Consider the following 24,308-nt stretch of genomic DNA (forward strand, 5'->3'; position numbering starts at 1 on the left):
CCACCTGTATGTAGCTAGAGCCTCATGGGAACTGTTAGAGCCACTGATCGTAAACTAATTATATGTTATGTCTTTCCTGGGAGTGGGAGCCGTTGAAACCGTTCGAACGTTCAGAAGCGCGGACGAAACAAGAAAAGTAAATAGATGACGAAATACGGCTGGTGGTTAGTGCAACGTGCCATCACTCGTGTCGAAATCAGCTATCCGCGAAAACGCGACAGACTGTTAGATTGATGAGTTGGCAAGAGGCTGGCGACGAGATTTATTAGCTTTCCGATATTTTTTTTTATTTTTTTTCGATAACTCCCATCGAAGATTGCGACATGGTGGTAACATTGACCAATGTTTCATAAATTGCGAACCTAAAGATATAAAAAAAAAAAAAAAAGCTTTATCGCACGTAAAAGAAATAGAACTAATAGTAGTCTGTGTTTTATTGGTTATATAAGGGCTTCTTTTTCTTGTGGAGGTGTGCGTATCGTTTGAAATAATTAACCCTTTAATTAGTTCTGAGTAATGAGCTCTTTGGGCAGGCAGTGGATATGAAGGTGTGGTTTCATGTAGACTTCCGAGGGACGTTGTTCAGCGATTCGCTCTCCAACTGTCTGGCGGGAGAGCAGCTTAAACCACTCAATAAGTACATTTTAGGCAATCTTGTACAGGCGTTACTCGACAAAATCAATTAGTTACAATTACTCTTAGTTAAAGTGTACTCAATTATATTACTCGATTACTTTAGAAGAAAAGTAATTGGCCGTTACTTGAAAAAGTGACCGTTGTATTTCCGATTAATTGAAATTTTCAGAACGATAGTATTTTTTTGCCGCTTTCGGAAGGGGATTCTTGTATTGTTCATTGTTATATTAGAATCCCCAAACTATAAACTACTTATTTGAACCTAGCAATTTTGAAAGAGCGGCATTAGGGAGGGGAATATCTTAACGGTTATAAGTAATTGTAGTGCTTCCAAATATAATCAGATTATACTCTTGCAATTGCTTCCTAATAAATTATTCGAGGTGTTTTAAAGTCACTCCAAAGAGTAATTGATTCCAGGTAATGCATTTACTTGTAATGATACCGTAAAAACGTGAATTTAGAAAGAATGGATGTACGCGTGTGGCGTACGTCTTACCGCTTGCCGCAATTGTCGTCAGTAGAGGGAGTTGCGCTTCCTCTTTTCCCCTTCAAGAACCATATAGTTCGAACTTTCGCCGCTGGGGTCTGGTGCCTGTGCACAACTCTTCTTGAAAAATGTAGGTTTGATGGCACTGAGCGCCAGTAGCCAATAAGGAGAAATCTACACATCTGGCCCACTAAAATTGAAAAAAAAAAAAAAAAAAATCGAGAGAAATAATGGTATGTGAAAAGGCAAACTAAATGTGATTAATAAAAAAAAGAAAAAAGTATTTATTTCCTTTTGTTTACTTAGCTACTCGAACATTTCCTGTTCCGCGCGCAAGTTCGCAGTATTTACATAGGAATTGCCAAACGTAAAGTCACAGTTTTTTTGTTTTTTTTTTTTTTTTTTTTTTTTTATTGGGGGACGAGTGCGGTGGACAAATATAGTTCGGACGACGTGTAGCCAAGACGTAAACCGCAGAACTGAAAGATCATACATAATCATCCTTGGGCGATCTGGACTGCTCATTTGACAGCTTCTGCGATACTGATATTAATGTCCCTTTCGAAGATAAAAAAAATCTAAATATTTATAGAGCCGATGTTGTTGTTTTTTTTACATGAATTAATAGATTAAGTGAACTATTTACATGGATTTGGTGTTGGGTGTTGATAAGGGCCGTGAAAAGCCCGCACCACAATTGTCGGCCACGGTCGGTCGTGGTGATTCATGAAGAACCGAACCGCGAGATCCAAGTGGCGATGAAAGCGTGGGCGATGGTCTCCGCCGTGGATGTCGGTGAGTGGAACGACTTCTGGCCATCGCGCGAATCTGTCAACGCCTGACAAGATGTAACGAAATTCGTTGCATGATGATGGTAGCACGCCCACGATGTCTATAGTATGTAGTACATGATCGAATCTTGCATCTGGGGGTCGTATAATGCGTGGAGCGGTGTCTTCCTGTGTCGAATTACCTTTGAGCACTGGCATTTGAATCAGGTCTTCGTCCGGAGCCGAGTAACTGCGTTGATCCAGAGCCAGGTGTATGTAGTACCTTGGCGTAGCCAGGCGTAGGGTTGCGCGGATGCCCGGAGGACTAAGATCATGCAGGGCGTGGAAGATGGCCTGTCGAAGTTCTTGAATAATGTCGAAAATGATCTCGTGGGTGGCTTGTAACACTCTGATGGAATGCAGCTTGAGAGATGTCGAAGACGCGCATAGCTTCTGCAGTTGTGCGTCTTCCAGTCGGGCCAAGACCAGTTCCGAAAAATCGACACTAGGGGGCGGAGGTATACACTTCCATTGCGAGGCAGTGCGTCCGGCGGCATGGCGTACATCCCTAGTAAATTCCGCGATGTGAGGAAGGTGGCGGATTTCTCTTGTTGAGTGGAAGTCGGGGTTCCCGCCGAACGAGTAGACGAGAAGCTTATGGTCGGTAAGCACGTGGAACACTCGACCTTTAAAGAGGTAGTGGAAGTGGCGAACTGTTGCGTAAATGGCAAATAGTTCGACACTTCTGAAGGAAAGAACAGAAAACCGATTTCGCCTGCGCGTCCTAGTTGTGCAAAAAAAAAATATTGGCATTTTGGCGCCCCTCAACTCAGTCCCAGTCTTCAGGGTCACACCTGGTCCTCCTCCTAGTGGCGTAATTCGGGGTGCCGTGTGGCTTCCCCAATGCTCTCTCGGAGAACGCTCCCTCTCCCCCTCTCTGCTGACATTAGCGGGCGTCATGCTGCAGCTTAGAGCCGAGCGAGGTCACGTAATCTTTCCGCTGTAGTTCCTTCGGCTGCCACTGGCGGCTGCAGGTCGGGGAAAAAGCTCGACTTTTGCTTCGCGATTGTGCAGCGGAATTTCGACATTTTTTTAATGATGGAGGTGTTTTCTCTATCCTCCGGGACACGATAAACAACGTAAAAATGACGAGACGCAAATTCTTTTTAATCTTAAAATCGTTGCACCCCCCCCCCCCCCCCCCCCCCCTTTTAAGTGTAGCCCATCCTGTGGTCAAATAGAGTACCGCTAACAAGTCACGCATGCGCAAAGAGATATACGCGGCAAAATTCCACCGACAGATCTCCAGACGTCATTTATTATTATTTCTTTTTCGTGCCCCTCCGGGTAGGGGAAAAAACACTCGGGTCTTAAAGGAAAACCTGCGACCAACAAACAACCGCGTCGGCTCTTTCTCTTTGTTTGTTTTTCTTGTTTTATTTTTCCGTTTCTCGTTCTTTTCCGTTCCGCGCAGTTATTTGTCGGGAGATCCGAGAAGAAGAAGAACGGCAGCGAATAAAGGGTTGTTGGGTCGCGAAGGACATATTGCGTTATCTCGCGCATCCTGATTTTCTTTACTCTCGCCGCTGTCGGCCACGACGACGTGTCGTTGGCGTTGTCCTCTTGATTTCCAAGGTCGAGTTCATACACCCTTTTCGAAATTCACTGCCATCTGGTGACTCAAACAAAAGCTCGGGGTGCACCTAGAGCACTATATAGCTAATACGGAGCAGAGTAGCGCAATCCTTTGATCCGCGTGTTTCGCCGACAACATGGCCGACAGAGCAGCTCGGCGCGAGTCACGTGGTATTAGGGTTCCAAGGGGCGGCCCGCTCTATGGGAGAATACATGGAGATCGACACAACACGGCTGATTAAAAAATAAACGCCGAGTTCACACTTTTCGAAACTAGTCTGTCGTGAAGTTGGTAAAGCACTAGACACTTTATCAAAGTTTTAATAATATTGGATGCGTGTGAAAATTGTGAGAAGGCAATTTCCAAGGCAATGGAGTTTGAAGCAGACGATTGTTTTGCGCAGTGGAGATGGACTTTATAAGGGGGGATTGGCCGGAGCGGGTCACGTGGGCGGTGTGACGTCGCCGCGTCGTCTGCTGCATGATGCCGCTCAGGCAATTTTTAAAACAATTTACGTTATTAGAGGGCACACAACTTAGCGCAAATTATTGTAAACTGTTCCTTTATTATGTCAAAAACTATTGTCGTTCCGTACATCTCCAAAATATTCAAGAAACGGCGATTTTCTCACGTTCCCCATGCATTTGTGACCTGAGTTGGAACCCTCGGGCGTTCGCCGCTACTCGCCGAGAGATGGCGTTCTCGATTGCGCTACTCTAAGGCCCCTTACGCTACTCTGCTCCGAAGGAGCTATGTAGTGCTCTAGGTACACCTAAGCATTTCTTATGAGTTAAAGCGTGCAAGCCGCTCGTTCGTTCCCCTTGTCGTCTGGTCGTCCGCTCCCTTTGTCGTCTGCTCGTCGGCTCCCTTTGTCGTTTGCTGCGTACTAGCGCGCGCGCGGTTCGGGATATCGGAGGCCTTGGCGCAGCGGCCAATGGGAGGAGCCCCGTTGATGGTGCGTCATTAATATAACAGCCGGATCGAAATGAATGTTCAGCAGAACCAAGCAGAATTATTAGCCCTCGTTGAGCGACGCCACGGCCATTTTGCTTCTAGGTACTGCTCCTCCCTCGGCGCACCTGCTCTCCAAGTCACGTGACCTAGAATTCCCCCTTCTATAGTCGGTTGCAAGCTAAGAAAAAACCGGAAATGCCTCTCAGAGGAAAATGTAATCCTACGCCGAGAAACGCCAGCCAATTGTTTTCATGACGTCACGATTCTGTGGACCAATCGCGATCCTTTTGAAAAAAAAAAAAAAGCTCAACATGGCTGCTGGCCTTAGCAACGCGATGCTATAGTTTCTCGTGACAATTATTCTGCTTTTTTGCACCGTGTTTTACGTGCCCGAGGTTACGCCACAAAATCTTGATGGTATCAGCTTGCGTTTGCAGCAGTTTTTGCGCGACAACGTGAGAATCCAGCGACGCTATCGCCAACGAAAATTTCGAAGCGGGCGCGAGGCTTAGCACTGCTGAGAGGTATGTTAGACGGTATGTTAGACAGTATCTTGGACAGAAAATGAATTGGGAAGACGGTGCATTGGACATGACTTTCTTTCTTTACTAAACAGCTATTTCGTTGACAAAAACGTATTCTAACTTATTTAAATGTCCTGAATGAATTAAATAAATATTGTAGTAGTTTAAGACAGGTTTCCTGGAGGAAGAAAAAGCAACGTTGCTAGCGAACTACTTTCTCGACGGCGGAGGCACTTCAGATGGGCGCAATGCGCTTGTGGGTGGAGCTAAAAGATTGTTCTTAGGTTGCATCCGACTATAGGTAAAATAGTTAACTTTAAACCGCGGTTCGCGTTCGAGAAAACGGGCCTGGTAGTTGGGGGCCGATGTAGTTATGAAGTTGAATTCCCTAGAGCACCCTAGAATTCCCCCCGCCCCAGCGCCACCCGCGGAAGCACAGCGCAAATGTATAGAGAACTCGGGCTTGAATAGAATCGCGAAGCTTGGCGAAGAAATCCACAGTGCTTCCGCAACGTGCATTCCACGCCGTCAAGATCACCGTTCTTAGCGGACAATGCTTGATCTGAGGATGTGGAGACCTCTACCCGGCAGCGCCTTGCCCCTGTCGTTTGTGTTATTTTCTATTGTCCCTGTCTGTTTGCGCTTTTAAACCTTATACATACCCCCCCCTCCTCCCCCCTAGTTCCCTCGGGATGAACTGTGAATAGCGCTGTCAGATATGGCACCCATTGAATACCTCATATACATAGCTTGCGCAGGTGTCGCCATTGCTGGCTACTGACTGTTATTTCCACTTACTGGTTCCCTCAATTTCCTACTTCTGCGGTGTGAAACTATACACGGTGAACCGAACGCTCATGGCACATAAAATACCGGCATGGCCGCGAACTACGCTACGGGCAAGCTGTGTAGGGAGGGGGGGGGGGGGGTGTTCGCTGGGCGACATATTTGAGCGCCCTGTTTAGAATGCAAGCTCAAAAACGAGCTCACATGAATGGGATACTAAGACCGGCAACCTTGATAGCGTGATGCACATTGCAAAAGAACCGCAGAAGCTCGCCGTCAGCACACGCTCAGCAGCAGGTGCGCACCCGGCTATGGCCGTCAATGAGTACTCCCTCTAGGCCATAAGGCGTACAGTCCTCGGATATTGCTACTAGGCCAGGATGGATGGATGGATGAATCCGGCTGAGCCCTTTGGATCGGGCGGTAGCTTGCGCCACCTAGCCAGACTGTCACGCGTTAACGCCACCAAGTGGCAACGCTCGCAACTACAGTACCCATGGCCGTGCAGAGGCACTTGACGTTACGAGCGCGACACGCATTGCGCTTCCCGCTGGCCGATTTTCAGGCGAAGGGCAGAGTGCTCGCGTTCGCGTCACTTCGTTTCCGTACCCCTTTAAAGGGATACTGAAGCGAAACTTGAAATACACCTATTATGGTCAGAAATAGGTTCAATATGATCAATGATATTCATAAATCATAATCGCGCGTTTGTATTTTGAACGGATGGCTATATTTTTCACCCTAATGGGCCCGATTGGGCGCGCGCTCAAAAATCGGCCATCGGAGAGCGCGATGCGTCTTGGGATATTGGGCGCATTCGTGACGTCACTTGTGCCAGTCGGGAAAGGCTACGGCGTGAATGTTGTGGTTACGAGCGTTGCCACTTGGTGGCGCGTCGACGATTTACGACCTGTGACAACGTGGCCGTTTGAGATGTGCAAGGGCTGTACGCACGCTGCACCACGGCAAGTCGGCAACCACGGCAGCACTGACAAAACCAGCTCTGAGGCCGGATTCTCAAAGCGAATTCACGACGAAAAAAGTGCGTACGACAAATTTGAGAGAAAACCCGTACTCTCGAAACGAAATTGTCGTAACCTTTGCGCAGGTTACGACAGAATCCTACGACAGCTCCGAAGCTGTCTTACGCACTTTTTACGATCAAATCAACAAGGCCGACAGCGTCGCTCAGTTACTTGGTATCGGCCACCAACGGACATTTATTTTTCTTCGTGCTCTTCTCGTGCGTCCCGACTTCAACCAGCAAGAAAAAAGGAAGGAGTACTTAAAACAGACCACGACGATCAAGAACGCAGGATCCACAAACACACGAGAAGAGCTACAACGGCCACGATTCTGCCGACCGAGCGAGCTCGGCAGAATATAGTAGGCCTAGCAGCAACATCGACTCGGCGCACCGTTGCTCCGGCGGTCCTTGGCCAAGACCGTCTGTCCATGACCGGCTGGCCTGCTGAATGGAATATGCCCGCGCGACCCTTGTGGACCCTTACCGGATGAGTAGTTTGATCCCTGAACTAAATTTCAGAGGTCAATATTTTCCCCTTGTCATCTCGATCTCCTTGTTTTCCGAGACAGCGGTGACGAACGCTGTCGTCGAAAAGGGACTCTCATTGATTCTATCTCCTTGTTTTGTGTGATATAGAGCTCAAATAAACGCCATACGGATTACCTTCGCAACTCGGTATGTACACTCTGTTATTAGTATGCCATTTTTATTCTGACTCGACGCTACGTCACTGTCGAGCTATAGCAGTTCGTGGGAGCTACGCGATGTCGGTCTAACCTTTCTTTGCCGAGTGTCATGTCAGTATCGAGTTGCAATCGTAAAAGATCGGTCCAGAAGCGCTTACCGAAACGCGGTCTAACAGAGCGAATCCAGCACTTCGATCAAACGCGCGTGTCCGTTCCGAGTGTGAACAGGTATTTGCGTGGCTCTTGCTGACACCCTCGTAGTTCAAACATATCCTTTTTAACGTCGGCTTGCAGCTCGCGACTCGCAGCAACTACCGGCCGTGCCAGAAGCATGCTCGGGCCGTGTCGTGCAAAGAGCCGCAACGAGAACGAGCTCACTGTGGCCAATATAACTACGCTTTGGCTTTCTCCGCCAAGGCTTTGCAAACGCGTTCAGGCCTAGGCGAATTCTGCCGGCACGCCGTATTGCCGCAGAACGGCGCTGCTATTTTGGCACAAGTGATGTCACGAGAACTTCCCCCCATCCACCAGATGAGAATTTGAAATCGTTTAATTATGTTTAAAATTAGTTCTCCTGTGTTTTACAGCACAATATTTATATTTCCGAGGTGGTGCCTGTCCCTAGCCCATATTTATGCAACAAGATCGGCGCTAAAATTTCGTTTCACTACCCCTTTAAAGAAAACTCGACACGGAGCCAAGTTAATACTGCTGCTGGTTGATGTTCTATTAATGGAGCAATAATTGTTTAGTGGATGTTGTTCCGATTCTCGGTGTTGACCTGGATGGTGACCTAGGCGATTTCTGTATACTGCTGGGATAAACTGTAGGATTCCTATGTCGTTAGATCACGCGAACGCGCGGGAGACGCGTACATTTGCGCTCCCAGTTTGCATATCTAAAAGCGCCAATCTCGGAAAAAAAGAAAAGGAACATTTAAATGCAGAGAGAAAAGAGAAGAATAAAAAAAAGTATTTACTTTCACAATAGTGAGCCCCACTGAGGTACATTTTATTTATTTATTTATTTATTTATTTTGAACGTATATACTGCCAGCTGTGAGGCCAAAGCGAACAAGTTAAAAGTAAAATCATCCTCGGGTGTTGTTAGAAATATTTTCAAGAAAAAATGAAAACCGTTTAATGTTTTCTCTAATGCCGAATCAGGGCGCAGTTCTTGAGGAGGAAGAGGAGGGTACGAAGGGGAGGGTATGCCTCCTCCCCTTCCGTGCCCTCCCCCTCTTTTGCTCCCTTTTCATTTAGCGGGAAAGTTTCGCGAAATTTAGCGGAAAAGTTTGTCCGCTACATTTCACGTGACGTCACGTTCATTCATGGGACGTCACGAAGGTAAAATTTTCCCGCAAAAATTGGCGGGAAATTTTTCCTCTAAATTTAGGGGGGGAAATTTTCCGCTAAATTTAGCGTAGAAGTTTTCCCGCTAAATTTAGCGAAAACATTTCCCCTCTAAATTTAGCGGGAAAATTTCCCCCTAAACGTAGAGGACAAATTCCCGCCAGACTAAGCGGGAAAAATTTTACTCTCGTGACGTCACGTGTGACGTCGTTATGGGAAGGTCCCATAATGCAACGCGCGGTTACGCCGATGGCGAGTACGCCGCTCAACCCGGAGACGTGCGCCTAAGAGCTGCGCTCTAAAAAGCTTAGAAAAAGATTTTTATCTTTTGTTTATTGTGTGGCCTAACGTTTCCGGGTAGCCGCAAAAGTCGCAGTCCCACTCTGTTCCATACATCATACAAAAGTCACGGAGATCTCTGCGGACAGAACTATCCGCGGACCTCGCGCATGTTCGGAGCGTATGGTTAATGCTTCATGCATAACTTTCAACATGCCTCTGCGGACAGATTTTTAAATAGTAATAATAATAATAATTTATTTTTTACAGAATTAACTTAAAGATGTCACTGAGGCCGGTTCGTTGTGGGCCTGAATCAGGAGATAGCACTGGGGGCCTTAAACTCGCCAAACACAAAGTTTGAGCCGAAAGTTCGTGGAGCGCGCCCATTGGTCGTCGGCGACAAAAGTGCGAAGTCATCGTCGTGATGGGCCTATCGGTGCGCTCCGTTAACTTCGGCCCCAACTTTGTATTTGACGAGTTTAGTGGCCCTGGTGACAGAGTTGTTCAAGGAATAATGAGGAGTAACAAGGAATAAAGTCATGCAAGAAGTAGAGTTTAAAAAAAAAAAAGCGCTCCGTGGCAGTAGAACATTCAGTAGTAACCCCAAGATGCGCAGCAGTACCGACGCTAAAGGTAAGCACGAAAAAAAAAAAAGAAAAAAAGAGAAAGGCATAGAGAAAAACAATCGTAATTTTTCTTATATTACATGCGTCGGGGAACTTAAAATCCATGGCACGGACTCCACTTGTTGTTTTTTTTGTTTGTTTTTTTTCACAATTTCTCGTGGCTTTCGCCGTCGTCTCATTAGTCGGTTGCTTAAAGGGCGCCGTACATCTGCGAACCCATCATAGCGTTATTAAGGAGTTCGGTTATTAGCACACCCAGTCTCTAACACTATGTGCACGTGGCGCCCGCTGTAGCATTGTGTGCACGATAAAACGTGCTCGCAACCGCTAAAACCCTTTTTTTTTGGAGGGGGGGGGGGGGGGGGGGGGGGGGAGACAGAAATTAGAAGGATCTCCCAAGAAATGGAACCGGTTAGGACAAAACTTTCTCGACATCCCTATTTCGTGGACGACTGCCGAAACCAGCAGATAGGTCGCTTTCGACAGTCGTAACAGAATGACGATCAATCTCCTATCGTCAATCTGCGGAACGTATATACGCCCCCTCCCGGTCGACACGCTAAGTAAAAACGCCTCCGACGTGTACCCGCGGGGCGGAAGGCTCATCAGAGGTTCTGCTGCAACCTCCGATTGGCTGCTGAGAATGACGTCATCGTTGACGCACCGGTGACCAGCGCCTCTAGCGAGGAGAATCTGATATTTCGCGGTCGCGTTTCGGTTGTGAGTCCTTACGACGTGGGACGCTAAACCGGCAGAATTTTGTTCTTAGGAAACCATTTTTATTGTTTTAATAACACAGCACAAGCTTTTTCTTCTTTTTTTTTTTTTTTTACCACAGCGTTGCAGTGACGTTTTACGCTTACTGTAAGCGTTACATGATCGCGTCTTGTGAACGCGCCCGCGCTTCCTATTGCCGAGAGAAACGAGCCTATGGGAACGGGAACGCTGGATTGCGGCCAGACATGGGTCACCCGCAAAGCGCTCTTATGCTAATTCTCTGAAAAGGAAACACTCCCCGCACATGTCCGAGCTTGAAGCTCGGGACATTTGCCAGGTTCAAGCTTCGATTCGAGCTTGGGTTCACAGAACGGCCGTCGCGCAAATGTCTGCGAGTTTGCAAGCTCGGACGTTTAACGGGACGGGCGTTCTGTGTGAGTGGTGCTATCGGTTCTTCGTCTGGCTGGAGATAACTTCGTGACGCCGTCGTATGACGTAATCTAGGTGAAACTTGGCATCGAAACCTCTTTGCTCCTACTGTTTTCTTGTTTTTGTTTTCCCTCTCCCTCTCTCGGTCTTTTGTTTCGTTAGTTTTGAAACACCCGTCAAACTGCGTACGTGATAAGGCGATATGGATTCCTGATCCTTTGTGTGTGTGTGTGTGTGTGTGTGTGTGTGTGTGTGTGTGTGTGTGTGTGTGTGTGTGTGTGTGTGTGTGTGCGCGTGCGTGCGTGCGTGCGTGCGTGCGTGCGTGTGTGTGTGTGTGTGTGTGTGTGTGTGTGTGTGTGTGTGTGTGTGTGTGTGTGTGTGTGTGTGTGTGTGTGTGTGTGTGTGTGTTAGGGAAACATCAATGCAAATTGCGTCTGTTTGTTCTTTATCGGGAGGTAAAATGCTTCGCAATGGAAGTTTCCTTAGGCTGTACGCAGAAACCAAATTCGAGAGGAATGAAGCGTTTTGCGCACGCGCAGTAGCGATAGCAGCGCCAGCGCATGCGCGATGTCAGAGAGTGGACTTGATCAGCACTTCGCGCTCGCGGTGTGTTGAAATGAGGGCTTGTTTGTTAACGGCATGTTAGTCATATAGTTTCCGAACGGCAAATAGAGTTAGTGAGGGTCTCGTTTAAGTTGATGTATATACACACACATCGTGAAAGAGAAACGTTTCAGTTGCAATAAATCGTACGGCAAAACTCGTTGGGCGAGAGACGCTCGTCCCTGGGTGAAGTGGACAGTTATAGACACGATAGTTGTGTGGATTGGTATTAAATGTGATAGAAGGCTTCGGGGACGTCGACAAAAAATATTCCCAGAAGTTCCACTGCAGTTCATAGCAGGTTTAGTAGAGAAATGCTTAAAGGAAGAAGCGGGTAGGGGACGCTTCTTAACGCGGCATTGGAAACACAGATATTGCGGTGAGTCGTGTTTGCCGACTGTCTTTTGTATGACGTGTGTGCAGTGTGACTTTACGCGGTACGGAGACAGTGCGATTGAATGCTCGCGCATTTCAGCGACAATCATGAGCACCGATATCGGCAACATTGTGTTTTTTTCTTCCGAAAGTCGATTTATCGGTACTTATATACCTATATACGGATCTCCACCTCCTGGATTGAGGTACATGTACGTGAGATGCACTCCATATCAGCTGGAAAGTATCCATTTCTCCTGCCGCTTTTTTTTTTTCTTTTAGTACGTGAAAATAAGTTATCACGATGCGGATGCTTTGGTGTGGAAGCAACGGCCGTGGCGTGAAAAAAACTGTATGAAATTATTCTGTCCAAACGCCCTCTGATTCTTTAATTTTTATGTATCTACAAAAGAGTTAGCTTCTGTATGTAACTGAACGTGCTCTGCGCGCCGCTACTGTTAACGCAATCAAGCAAATTCTATTCTTTTTTTTTTTGGAATAGAAAGGTTGTTATTAAGAACTACTATACTCGTTGTCACATTAAAACAAATGTAAAAAAACATGAAGTTTTGCGAATAATTCATGCACTGCGCGAAATAGTTCTTTCAAGATTCGGTTGTCAAAGGTGGTTTTAGCGATTGAAGCGTGTAGTTCTTGATAAAATACCGAGGCTGAAATTATTAACGTTCCTCGAGGGGCCGGACTCTCTTTACCACTGTTCGTGAGGTGAATACGGGTGTAGGAAAGAAGCCGACATAATTCAAGCCTCAACCAAAACGTCCCCCCCCCCCTCCCCCCACCCACCACCACCACACCACTGCTGGATCGCGTCTACCCACTCCGCGAATGCGGCCTTGCACGGTCGGCCATCTTTTTGGTAGAGTTTGTATTATGTCTAGCCACATTATAGTAGTATAGTACCGTAATCTGCCGCCCGTTAGATAGGGTATGCACATTTTCCGCCCACAGTTGAAGAGTCGCGGCGCGACTTCGTGGAAACCTTGGGAAAAAATAAAATATTTTTCATCGAGCGTATCGCTGCGCGACAGGATAGCCACAAAATTCTGAATACTTACTGATGGTAAGTTCTTGTCTTTTCGCGATCGGAGCGATTTGAACAGCGCTCCGCACAACATGACGGCCTATTCGACCTTCCTCTGTCGTATCCACTGTGTTTCAACAATCTACTTCCTCGAGCAACTTCAGTCAAGCACGATAAATTACCCACGGTACAGTGTATGCTAAATCCAAGGCTACTTTTATGGCGGCCTGCCGCCAAAGCGCTGTCCACCATATTACTATGATGGCTAGAGATAATATAACTCTACCAAAAAGATGGCCGACCGTGGCCACGTTTTTGTGCATACGCGGAGTTGGGCAAACGCGATTCGGCAAATAGTCATAGAGATCAGTGTGGTAACCGAGCGGTAAAGTTTTTTTTTTTTTTTTTTTTTTTTTTTTTTTTTTTTTTGCTTGTCATATCTGAGTAAAATGCAAAAAAGCACCGATGTCGTGTTCGCGCTAAGAGTGTCGCGCGGTGTACCTTCCAAACACAAAAAGAAATGTGGAGCCCCCAAGAAGAAAAAAAAAAGGGGGGGGGGGGAGGGGAACGTGAAGAAAATAAGAAGCTTGCGCAATGTTCATACGCGGTGCGAAGTAGTTCTTACAAGGTTTGGTTGTTAGAGGAAGAAGCGATGCTTTTGGCGTTTGAAACATCTCCGTCTTGATTAGATAACAAATATCTAATCTAAGATCTACCTACATATATCCTAGTTCTTTATAAAGGGGGAAGTTAGTAATGCTCCGCAATAAACCGGACTCTTTTTTTTTTTTTTTACTACTGTTTTTTAGGTGAATAGAGTCACTAGAAAGGCTCTACGTTTAGGGTATCGTCACTCTTTCCTCCCATCGTATGATGTCGCCAAGATGGGCTTTCGTCCGTTCGCATCACGTGGCATTTGTTTGTCTACCAGCAGTCCTTGGGCGCCGCCATCTTGGTGCTTAGAGCCGCTCGGGTGCCGTTTGCGACAGGAGTTCTGAAGTGCGACCTTTTGGGCAGTAAATGCGGTATTATAGATATCTTCGCGGTATCGCTTTGCTCCGGCGTCACCTGTTTGAGGAAACGGGATGATGGAAAGCACTGCTTGCGTCTTCCGCCAGGCACGCCCGCAAAAGCTGGTGACAAGTGCCAGTGTTGCTCCCGAGCAACCCGTGTGGATAGAGATATACATAGCGAGAGCGAGACCCTTGGTCTAGGTCTGCACTGGGTTTCGCCCTCCTTCTTAAAGAGGTAACGGATTTGGGTGTGTGCGCTGGCGAGGGTAGAAGGACGAGTCACAAAGTGGAGGCTAAAACATTGGTGGAAAAAAAGTCTAGAGAAGTATGATCACGTACAAAATTGGGACTCGTAGGCGATTTAACGAAAAGGCGGAATTTAGATCAAAACATAAAGGGAAGGGGCGCAAATGTATCTAGGCTAGATGGCGCAGTCTACCGCCCGATACAGAAGATGCCGATATTATTTATCCATCCGTGGCTGTAGTGTCGTTAATCCGTAGAGTGCATGCGTCAAACCCAGCGACGTGTCAGTCACGCAACAAACGCAGTCGCAGGCAGTCTGTTGTTTTTGCTTTTGCGGTTTATTATGACGCAAGGTTAGCGTACGTACGCAGAGAATCTGTTATCTATTACTAGGAATAAAGTTTGCACGCAGATCTAACATTTATTTCTTTGGAAAAATGGCTTGCCGCGGTGTCTGTTTCCAGGAACGTCTGTTTTCTAATCTGTTCTACCTTGCATTTCCCGCGTACCTCTGCAGTACCGGTGAAAAAACATTTTTTTTTTTTTTTTAATTACGCGTTAGGGTGAAGCATCAACTTGATACTTACCCGGCCGTAAAACGTATTCCTCGCACGGAAGCAGGTAAACCGATAAGCTGAACTACAAAGTAGGTAAGGAAAAGGAGTAAGCAGAAACATTCTTGGGCCTATCTCGCACTCAGTAGTACCTTCGTTGGAAGGTTAAAAAAACATTCTCATGAAAACGAGCATTCTTTCGCTCGAGATTAGCCGACGAAGCGTCGACTAAAGCCGGAGCGTTCTAGCTCCCAGAACTGCTGGCCCGCCAGACTTTGGAAGTAGCAATTATGGTCACTAACAACTCCAACATCTTTCTTTTTTTGTTTAGCTATTTAATTTAGGCATATTTTCGGAACGCCCAGGCTTACTCTTTCCGGCATGCTATGTACTTATTCGCTCTGAATTCTAACTGGCTGTCGAAAAAACGGCAAATGAACGTTAGGCTTAACAACGTTCAAATATTCCCGCGCTCTCATGTCACATGTTGTATAACTTGCAAGTCGAGCAGGCAGTATAAAAAAAAGAAAAACGATAAAAAAAAGGGAGCTTCCCAAGCAATTACTTTAAATACTTTAAACATACATAAAGTGACTTTAAAGTCTTTAAAGACACTTTAAAAACTTTAAAGTGTCTTTAACGAATTTTGTTTTTCTTTATGTTTGCAATTTTACCGGAATTTAGCGGGCATTCGGGCGTTTAATCATCGATTCCATCCTCCGATTTCAGTGGATGGGGAAGTGTCCCAGGAATAGTCCAAAATAAACAACTACTGGAACAAATATGCGATAGTGGCGACACTATAGACGTTAGTTCCATGTGTATACCTTCATTCGCTCGCTTTATTTTCATTTATATTAGTTCACCCTTATTGTTTCGTGATGTGGCAATCGGTGTTCTTTAGGCCCACTTCAAACGGGGCAATTTCTCTTATTTAGGGTCTAGGGAAAGCTTTCTCTAGCTCCTAAATGCAGAATTTTCTGCGTTTAGGATCTAGGGAAAGCTAGGAAACAATCCGCCAGCAACAATGAAATTGCTGGGAAAGTTGCTTTGTCTGAAGCGGGCCTTACGTCGCAATGGGATTGGCTGTGACGCGATAATGACATGCTGGGAAATCGCCGCGACCCCTCATTTCTTAAACGGCCAGTGACTGTGTATAGACCTTTCCATTGCTTATCACCCGGAAAAAACTGCTGAGTCACTGCGCTGTGGACGCATGCGCAGTGTCTGATATGCCGCACAACAAAGCTACAGCGCATGCTCAGAAGGTGTTCCACAGCCCAGCAGACAAAGATGGCAGCGCGCAGAAGGCGATTTTTGCAAAGGTCTATATAGTACCGTAATTCGACGTTTCACTGCTAAGAATTATATTTAATGTCGCCAGTAGATGTGCTGACATAGTTCCGTACACCGCCATATCGTCTGTTTTGTTTTAAATTATTTTTATCGTTCGGCGCGTTATTTTTTATTTTTATTTTTTTTCTAGAAGGTTCGAAAGAAAATTGATTGTTCTAAATCGTCCTGAAAAAGATAGAAAGAAAGCGACGGTTGATCATTTTCGTGCGGTCATTTGAACGGGGAAAAAAACGTGATCAATTACATTTTTATGTCAATCGCGAAGTATATTGCACTAGTCGATTACACCACGCCGAAATTAATTGAACGATTATCTAGAAAACAAGCCGCGTCAAACTTTTTTTTTACTTTTTTTTTTTTGCCGTATTGTAGTTTTTTTATTGTTGCAACGTTGTCCTCGTATTGTTTACGTGTATTTTAGCCGACGCTGCTGCCGCATTGGACAATCTGAAGCGCTGGAATCTGGAATGGGATAGACAGATAAAAAACACGGTATTTCGGGAAATTATATATACTTCAGGTATATTTTCATTTTATTAATAGTATATTAAAAATGCGCCTGGCCCGGGGGGTTGCATGTATAGCCGACGGAGCTAACCAGCGCGCGCAGTGCAATACTAAAGCGAAGAGTATCTCCATTAAAGAAGTGTACATTTTTATTGTGCGATTGAGTACTTTTAATGTACTACTTTTTTTCTTTTCTTTTGCCATTGGCATTTTAAAGTTCTATTTGTCTCGCTCGGTTTCCAGGTGGAGTTCTGTGTGACGATAAGAGATAAGAGTATTGGCTCTTCCGCCATGTGTTTTCAAACGCTCCGACGAGGCGCGGCTGCGATTCTCGATATTTGATGGCACAAAGAACTCTATCTCACAATTAAAAGGCCGGCTGCTTCGATTCAAGTGTGAGAATGGGGGGTTGCCTGTGCGATTTCTCCGTTCCCGTGGAAAAGATGAGAAATATAGATACGCAGTCTCAGCGAAACTACGGCGGACGTAATGTTATGAACGTACGGGCTGTTGTAGAGTGCAATATGCCAGTGTTGGTCGAAATATTCAATTACGGTACTAAATCCAATAAAAGGTCTTAAAGTAAAATGGATAAACAATGAAATGCACATCGGAAGTAGAGAGAGAAAAAGGAGCTCGCGTCCTAGCGGTATGTATCAGATTAGGAGGCGCCATGGCTGTCTGTATGCCGCGTCTATACATCGGACCTTGTTGCTAATCTTCGATTCACCTTCCGATGCACTTCCGGTCTGCGTATATTTGCCACGCATAATTCTTTCATTACAGCGGGTTCGAAATAGTTCTGACGGTGCTATATAAGTGCACGATAGTTCTCATAGATGGCGCGTATAGAGTTGGTCACCCCCGCAGCACTTGGTCTATGTTATACGCAGACAGGAAGTGTTCCAGAGCTCTCCGATAGATGGCGCTGATGTTTTCTCTCGTCGCTAGGTGGCGTAAGCTACCGCCCGATCCAAAGGGCTCAGCCGTATTCATCCATCCATCCATCCATCCGTCGCAGTCGATCAGACTCGGGCGGAAATCCGTGAACTAGGCTTAGAAAGTGAGCCAATGAATCAGCGTCGCGCTGGTTTTGACGGACAGCCTGCCAATTTCTGTTCCCATGTCTGTTCAGATGCCCTCTCTGCTCTGGGACCCGGGGAACCGTTCGGACATCGGCTGGAGACGCAGACGCGTCCACTCGAAAGCCGAGGCAAGCTGCTGCCCGTGAGTCTCCTTTACGTCGTCTGAACCCTCGAGCGTGCAGACCTTACATTTTGTTTACTCCATTGCAGGAGTTATAGAAGGGTATATACTCCGTCGATTTCGACGCGTTTCGAACTTGTGCGCACTTGCACTTATACATTTTTACTCTCATTTGGGTGCTAAAAGGGAACTCCGTCGATTTCAACGCATTCCGAGCTTGCACTTAAATATTCACTTTCTGTTGCGTGTGGTACTGCGCATTTCTCTAACGTGAACATTCACGTTTTTTACTCTCTTTAGAGTATTAAAGGAGTGCTCCAACGATTTTGATGCATTTCGAGCGTGCACGCCTTACATATTTTACTTCCTCTCGGGTGTTACAAGGTCGTTCGGCCGATTTCGACGCGATTCGAGCTTGCACACTTATGTTTTTATCCCTTTTTGGGTGTTAAAAGCTTGTTCCGACGATTTCGATGCATTTCGGGCGTTCATACATGCATTTTGTTTACTCCCTTTTTGGTGGTAAAAGGGTGCTCCGACGGCTCGCACCAATCGCCCACCCCTTTCGGCAGCCCCGTCCCGTTTCATGCGACGCTTTTTTATCGTTCTCGAGTACGGTAAAGGTGTAAAAAGGGAGCGATAAAGGTGCAGTGCCTTCTTGGCGGAGGTTGTTTTATAGACTTTGTAGAAATGATTGTCGCCTCTACCAACGCTACTTCACGAGAGATATAGGGTCCACGAACCTCGATAAATTGTTTGATGAGCTAATGTTAGCAACCTTACTAGTTGTTGGCGTTGTGCCCGGCGAGATGACTCCATTTCAAACGTCGGCTACTCACCTTTTGACCGCTTATCACCCAGGCGAAAAATTCCGAGTCGCTGGCAGCGTTGACAATAACCCGTTACAAGTAAGGATGTTACCGGTAACGCGATATTTTTTTGTTCGGTGACGTAGTAATTTACGTGTTACTTTTTTTCAAAACAGTAAGACATAACGTCCTTACGTTACTTATTTGGAGTAACGGGTAACATAATTACAATTTTGTTATTAAAAAAAAAAATAGTTTTTTTTTTTGTTAAGTCGTGAATTTTTTTACTCATCCCACACACCCCGTTCAAGCTTTGCCTTCCATTTTCCCCGCGCAAAACGCTCCCACTTTGGGGGAAAAAAAATCCCACGCCGTTTCTCTTAGTTTTGAGAAACGCTGCCGCCGTCAAAAGCATGTAACGCAAATTGCAGTAACGCTAGAGTAACGTGCACTACTTCTAATCCGTAACGGTAACGTGTTCCTTTTATTTTGAGGTAACGTAGGTCGGTAACGCGTTTCTTGTGTTTGCAAGTAACTAATAAGGTACTTCGTTACTTCTTTATTGTTTCATTTTTTTTGTTACGCTTACAGCATTAAAGTCGCTGGGTTCTAGACGCATTCGTCTGATATTGAGCAGAAGAGAGCTACTGCGCAAGCTCAGAATACGTTCCACAGCCCAGTACGCAAAGATGGCGGCGCGCAGACGGCAATTTTTTTTGCAGCAGTTTTTGAGCAGTTTTTGCGCATTGTTCATGCGCTGCGCGAAGTAGTGCTCTCAATATTTGGTTGTCTGGAGAGGAAACAATGCTTTTGCCGTTTGATACGTATACGTCTTGATAAACCAACATATAGCTCATGTAAAATACACCTATTAGGCACGTAGCCAGGGGGGTGGCCCGCCCCCCAGGCCACCCCCCTGGCTACGTGCCCCTGGTTACCCCCCCCCCCCCCCCCCCCCCCGCTCCCCCCCTCCCTCATCGACAGTCGTGAGCTCTGTAATGTCTACCCTTCCCCGATACTGCGTGCGCGTATGGAAGGTCCGGGTGGAGATCGAGAAGGAGGGAATCGTTTTCCAGACCTTGCAATCCAGACTTCAAAAAAAAAAAAAAAAAAAAAAAATGGCGTCTTGCGTGGAGTGGTTCGACACGTGTTGCCCGAGCTCGTCCGCTTTGTGTGTTTTCGTCCCACGCCCGACAAGCAACGAACAACTAGCATCACTTCAAGGGCATATGTCAAATGCACCTTGTTACGAATTCGTCGCGCTATGTCGACGGACACCGTTCGCTGACATGCCTTCTTTTAAAAGTTTGTTTGAGGAAAGCTTTATGTGCAGAAGAGGGATCAGGTCGTCAGGATAGTTAATTTTGTTTATGTTGCTTGACAGCACGATTTACATCCACCCGATCACATGTCGACGCAGAATGGATGGATTAGGAAGAGAGACACAGAGAGAGAGATTGAAGGCACTGTCCTTTGATCGCGAGGCAGAAATGAATGGGTGAATGAACACGGCCGAACCTTCTGAATTGGGTGGCGGCTTGCGCCACCTGGATTATGCTTTTGTTGCTATCTTTCAACAAATGAAATATAGCACCCTCAAACACGCTGGTAAATGGCCATGTGTCGGTGTGCATGGGCTTTTTAGCGGTGGTGGGCCGGAGTAATAGTCAACTGGCCCAACTTGAGCCTGCGGGTCGCGCTCTCACGACCGAAGTTTGTTCTGTTTTTGAACGAGCCACGCTGTTGTTTACTCGGACGTATTTCGCGCTTTAATGCCGATAAGTGACCAAATTATGGCTAAAGAAGCACGAATGAGAAGAATATGATCTGTGTTTCCTTATCACCAACCTTGTGCCTGCTGCGTGCTTAACACGTGTTTTGGGTCTTCTTAAAATTGACTGATTAAGGGGCCTTCGATAACGCTCAGTAAGTTCTTAATTGGAACAATACTTATGTTCACTAATTAGAAAGTCAATTACTAAACTTTAGTTATCCATGTAACTAATTCGTATGCTTTTTTTTTTTTTTTTTTTGCCGTGGCTGGCAGTTTGTTCCCGTAAAGACTTTCTTCGTTGCTAGGAATATTTGAGTCTTTGTTGAAACACCCGGTGTAAAGCGCTATAGGTTGGTGCTTGCCGCGTGCGGTCTTATCTCCATTGCTGCGGGGACACCAGTTCATTCATCCATCCCGATCGCCCGACAATCGTCTATACACGCCTCGGCCGATGCGTACTATATATCTTCGACCGCCGTGAGATATCTCTCGCAATCTAAACCCTGGGACACAAGAAGAAATAAAATAACGGACGAGACGACGTCTAGTCCGTAATTTGAATTTCTCCTCGTCTCGGGGTTTAGATTATATGACATCTTCCTAACCGGCTGACCCGCACGTTAAGACATCTCTCCCCGCACGCGATCTGCATGCACCTCTATCGTTGCCTTAGACCGAAAGGCGCATTATACGATAAAAGTCCGCGGGATGCGCTCGCGTCTCGACTCCGAATGTGCCTCGACGAAACACAATGGAAGGGCGTGCCCGCCCGAACAGTCGGAAGCGTACAAAATGAAACAAAGAATGCACTTGACCGTGAAGACGAGACTCTCATTGTTAACTTGCGGAGCCACCTTGACCTGCGTCGCTTCCGTGCCGGGGCCAGGTGCGATTGCACTCGCCCGAAACTCTACGCGCTCGTCTTATTAGAGTTGCCATCTGGTGGTCTTTTGCCGAAGCTCTGGGTGGAGGCTTCCTCGGCAGAGGCCATCCGGCCTTTCTGCGGCGTCGCGCGGCTGTCTTCGGCCAAATAAATACACAAATACAGATATATATACTTTCCCGCGGCACCGTGTTTGGAGAAGCTTGTAAGCCAACAGGCCAATTTCAGTGCTCTGATTGGCACAAGCTCGCAGGAGGTGTTCGCTCTGCGCGTGCGCTGGAACCAGATTCGCGCGAAGGGGAGCGTCTGCGCATACGGCCCGCGGTCAGGGCCGCGTATTGCGCATGCGCACTAATTGCACTTTTGGCGCTCGCCTTTCGCATTGTTGAAACCCACTTTTCATTTGGTACTTTTTTTTTTCATGCGCCTTATGGGAACAGTGTTTTCCTCAACGGTCCCTCGCCCAGTTGATGCACGCAGTATATTCTGCATAAGCTTCTCTCTCAAAGCAGCCTCAAGGCAGCTTGCTTTGAGGTCTACCCACTATCCCTCAATCAGAGCCAATCAGAGCTCGCTGTTCTGACGTCACCACAGCCCCTGCAAAAGTAGCAGACGAACTTTCGCTCCTCGTTACTCATTGTTCCTTTACTGTTCCAATTCCCTACCTTGAATGCATTTTCTTTCTATCCGCCACTACCTTTACTGCCTTGCTTCACTGCGAAAGCTTGCATAACCTTTTTGTTTTGTTTTTCTCTCGTGGATAGCGAGATTGATCAGGAACAGCTTCGTTTACGCAAAAATTAAAAGTAAGAAAAAAAAAAAAAAAGAGTTCGGTCGGCGTTCCTGGAAAGGAAAAGCTCTTTTGCGCGGCGATTTTCGAGGACATTGCCAGACTCGCTGGATAATTGCACGCGGTCATGTCATCATCATGGCCGCACAACAACTCTCTCCCTTCCCCCAAAAATGCCTCCGAGCCCTGTTTATCCGTCTGCTATAAAAACGGCGCCACAATTTACCTCATTGCTCGCTCGCTCGTTCGCCGTAACTTAGCAAGCGGCGCAGGCTACGGTCCCTGCGAGCCGTTCGGAGCTTCGGAGAAAGCCACGTGACTACACTTAGTTCACCTAAATAACCCACGGTAAACAAAACAAACCAAAAAGTCCGGTTCTTTGCGGACTATTACAAATTTACATCATCATGCGATATGTGCGGGTGCATTTCAGATAAGTTTTATGCTATTTCACCAGGACGTAGTCGGCGCGCAGTGCTGTCGAAGCCATGGGCGGGAGACGCGAAAGTTGCTTTTGCACGAATATTGAGTGACGGTGGAAGTTCCTCCTTTCCCTCTTCTCCATCTGCTTGAATTACGTTGTTGTTGTGGTCGTTTTGTCGGTCGGGGGAAATTTGGTAAACAGACGATTGTTCCGTGAGCTTTGGTGGTAAGCGCGATCGCGTGCTTCGCCTCCGTCGTTCTGATTGGATCGCGAGGTTGGCCGCAGCGCTCGCTCTTTGCCAAGTTGCGCTGAAACGAAGTATTTTTTTTTTATTGCTTCGCGGCGGTGCGTCTACTTCGTGTCGCGCGCGCCAGCTTTCGTTATTTGATGCATGCGGTCATCTTGGGGCGCCGTTTTATCTTTCCGTGTGGAGGATGGCGTTTCGCGCGGTAAACAGTGCTTGCCGTCTTCCTTGGCACGCATCTACTGTGCCCAGATTTGAGAGTGTTAGTTCTAATCGCTCGATTCGGCGTTCACGTGGTTCATGGGTCGCGTTTGCGATACAAGCTGCCGCAACGAGGAGTCGGAAAGCCGTGGATCGTCCGCAAGTGTCTCCAAGCTTTGCCTGCAGCTCCTGCCACCGCCCTAAGGGGAACACAACGGGAGCAGAACGCGAGACATCCTGGGCGCTTGACGTCTCTGCTCATGAGAGAAAAAACGAGAAAGGGAGCGACGGAAGAGCAGAGCAGAGCAAAAAGGGCCGCTTAGCGGGGCTTCTTTTCTTGGCTCCGCCATTAGGTGTAATGGAAATAAACTGTTGTTGTTGTTGCTGTTATTATTATTATTATTATTTATTATCATTATTATATTTTAAAGGTTCGTTGCGTGTTCGTTTCGCCGCGATGAGTTGAAGTTGCTCAAGCGCTTGTCAACTTTATTTACTTTTATACAATGCGTGATTCCCGTGTATTTTTCTGCAAAGTAAGTTAGTAAAGCACAAGGTTCAGACCTTACAGGTTCATGATGGGACCTTTCCCTCTAGAACGGGGGTCTCCTATGCACCGGCCCGTGGCTTGCCATGGTTTTTTCAATGAAGCCCGCTACTAGCGGCTTCAACCGCGCATACCAAGATACCAGGGCTGGAGAAACAGCGTCTTTGCTGAGACTGGGGCATATAGCCTCCTCCATACTCACAAAGCCTGGCAGTTCGACGACGGAACCATAGAGTGCCCGGTTGCAGACTTGGAGCGCGAGGATCTGGTGGCACAGAGCATCAAAGAGCCATTTCTCGGGGAACCTGGACGTCAGCGCACAGCTTTTGCAGCGGCGAGGACCCGAAACACACTTGTTCGCTCGAGAGAAGTGCGTTTCGGCGTCTCGCCGCAGCGGGGCGCCAGTCACGTGGCTGTCCTCTCATCCGTTGTCTGCCGCTCCACCTTTTCCATTTCGGCGGCCGCTTCTCGTGGCGATCTGCCAGGCTTTGTCAGTAAATAGGAGGCTATGACTGGGGCAACTAAAGCACTGCCAAACCCAGCGTACGAGACGCTCTTCTAGCGAGCTGGCCCTGAAAGAACGAGAGAAAACATCCTATCGTAACGCGGGTGCTTTCGCCATATTAATAATTAGGTATTGTCATCACCAGCATCACCATTCTTAGTCACGTTTTGTATTGTGTCTAACTACTTACGTGACAATTCCTCTGCGTTCTCAGTATATTGTGCTTAGTTTCCTGTGCCGTAACTATACGGAGAGCAAGTCGTCTGCTCCTCGCGCATGAGCAACGTTATTAGATTAGCTCAGTTGCGGAACTT

At 46.9% G+C, this 24,308-nt stretch overlaps 1 protein-coding gene across 4 annotated transcripts in view; it reads left to right on the forward strand.

The window, feature by feature from the left end:
* LOC8034707 (aryl hydrocarbon receptor nuclear translocator-like protein 1) overlaps nucleotides 1-24,308 on the forward strand; it is a 107,676-nt gene that overhangs the window by 44,916 nt on the left and 38,452 nt on the right. For 2 of the 4 annotated variants that reach the window (XM_042290002.1, XM_040220639.3), the window contains exon 2: nucleotides 17,747-17,838. The exons of the other annotated variants lie outside the window; for them this stretch is intronic. The gene's annotated coding sequence lies outside the window, so the exon portion shown is untranslated. The remainder of the gene's footprint in view (nucleotides 1-17,746; nucleotides 17,839-24,308) is intronic. 4 annotated transcript variants of the gene reach the window in all.

This window comes from Ixodes scapularis, unplaced genomic scaffold, assembly GCF_016920785.2.
Source record: "Ixodes scapularis isolate PalLabHiFi unplaced genomic scaffold, ASM1692078v2 PGA_scaffold13__105_contigs__length_92229423, whole genome shotgun sequence".
NCBI classification, from domain to species: Eukaryota; Metazoa; Arthropoda; class Arachnida; order Ixodida; family Ixodidae; genus Ixodes; species Ixodes scapularis.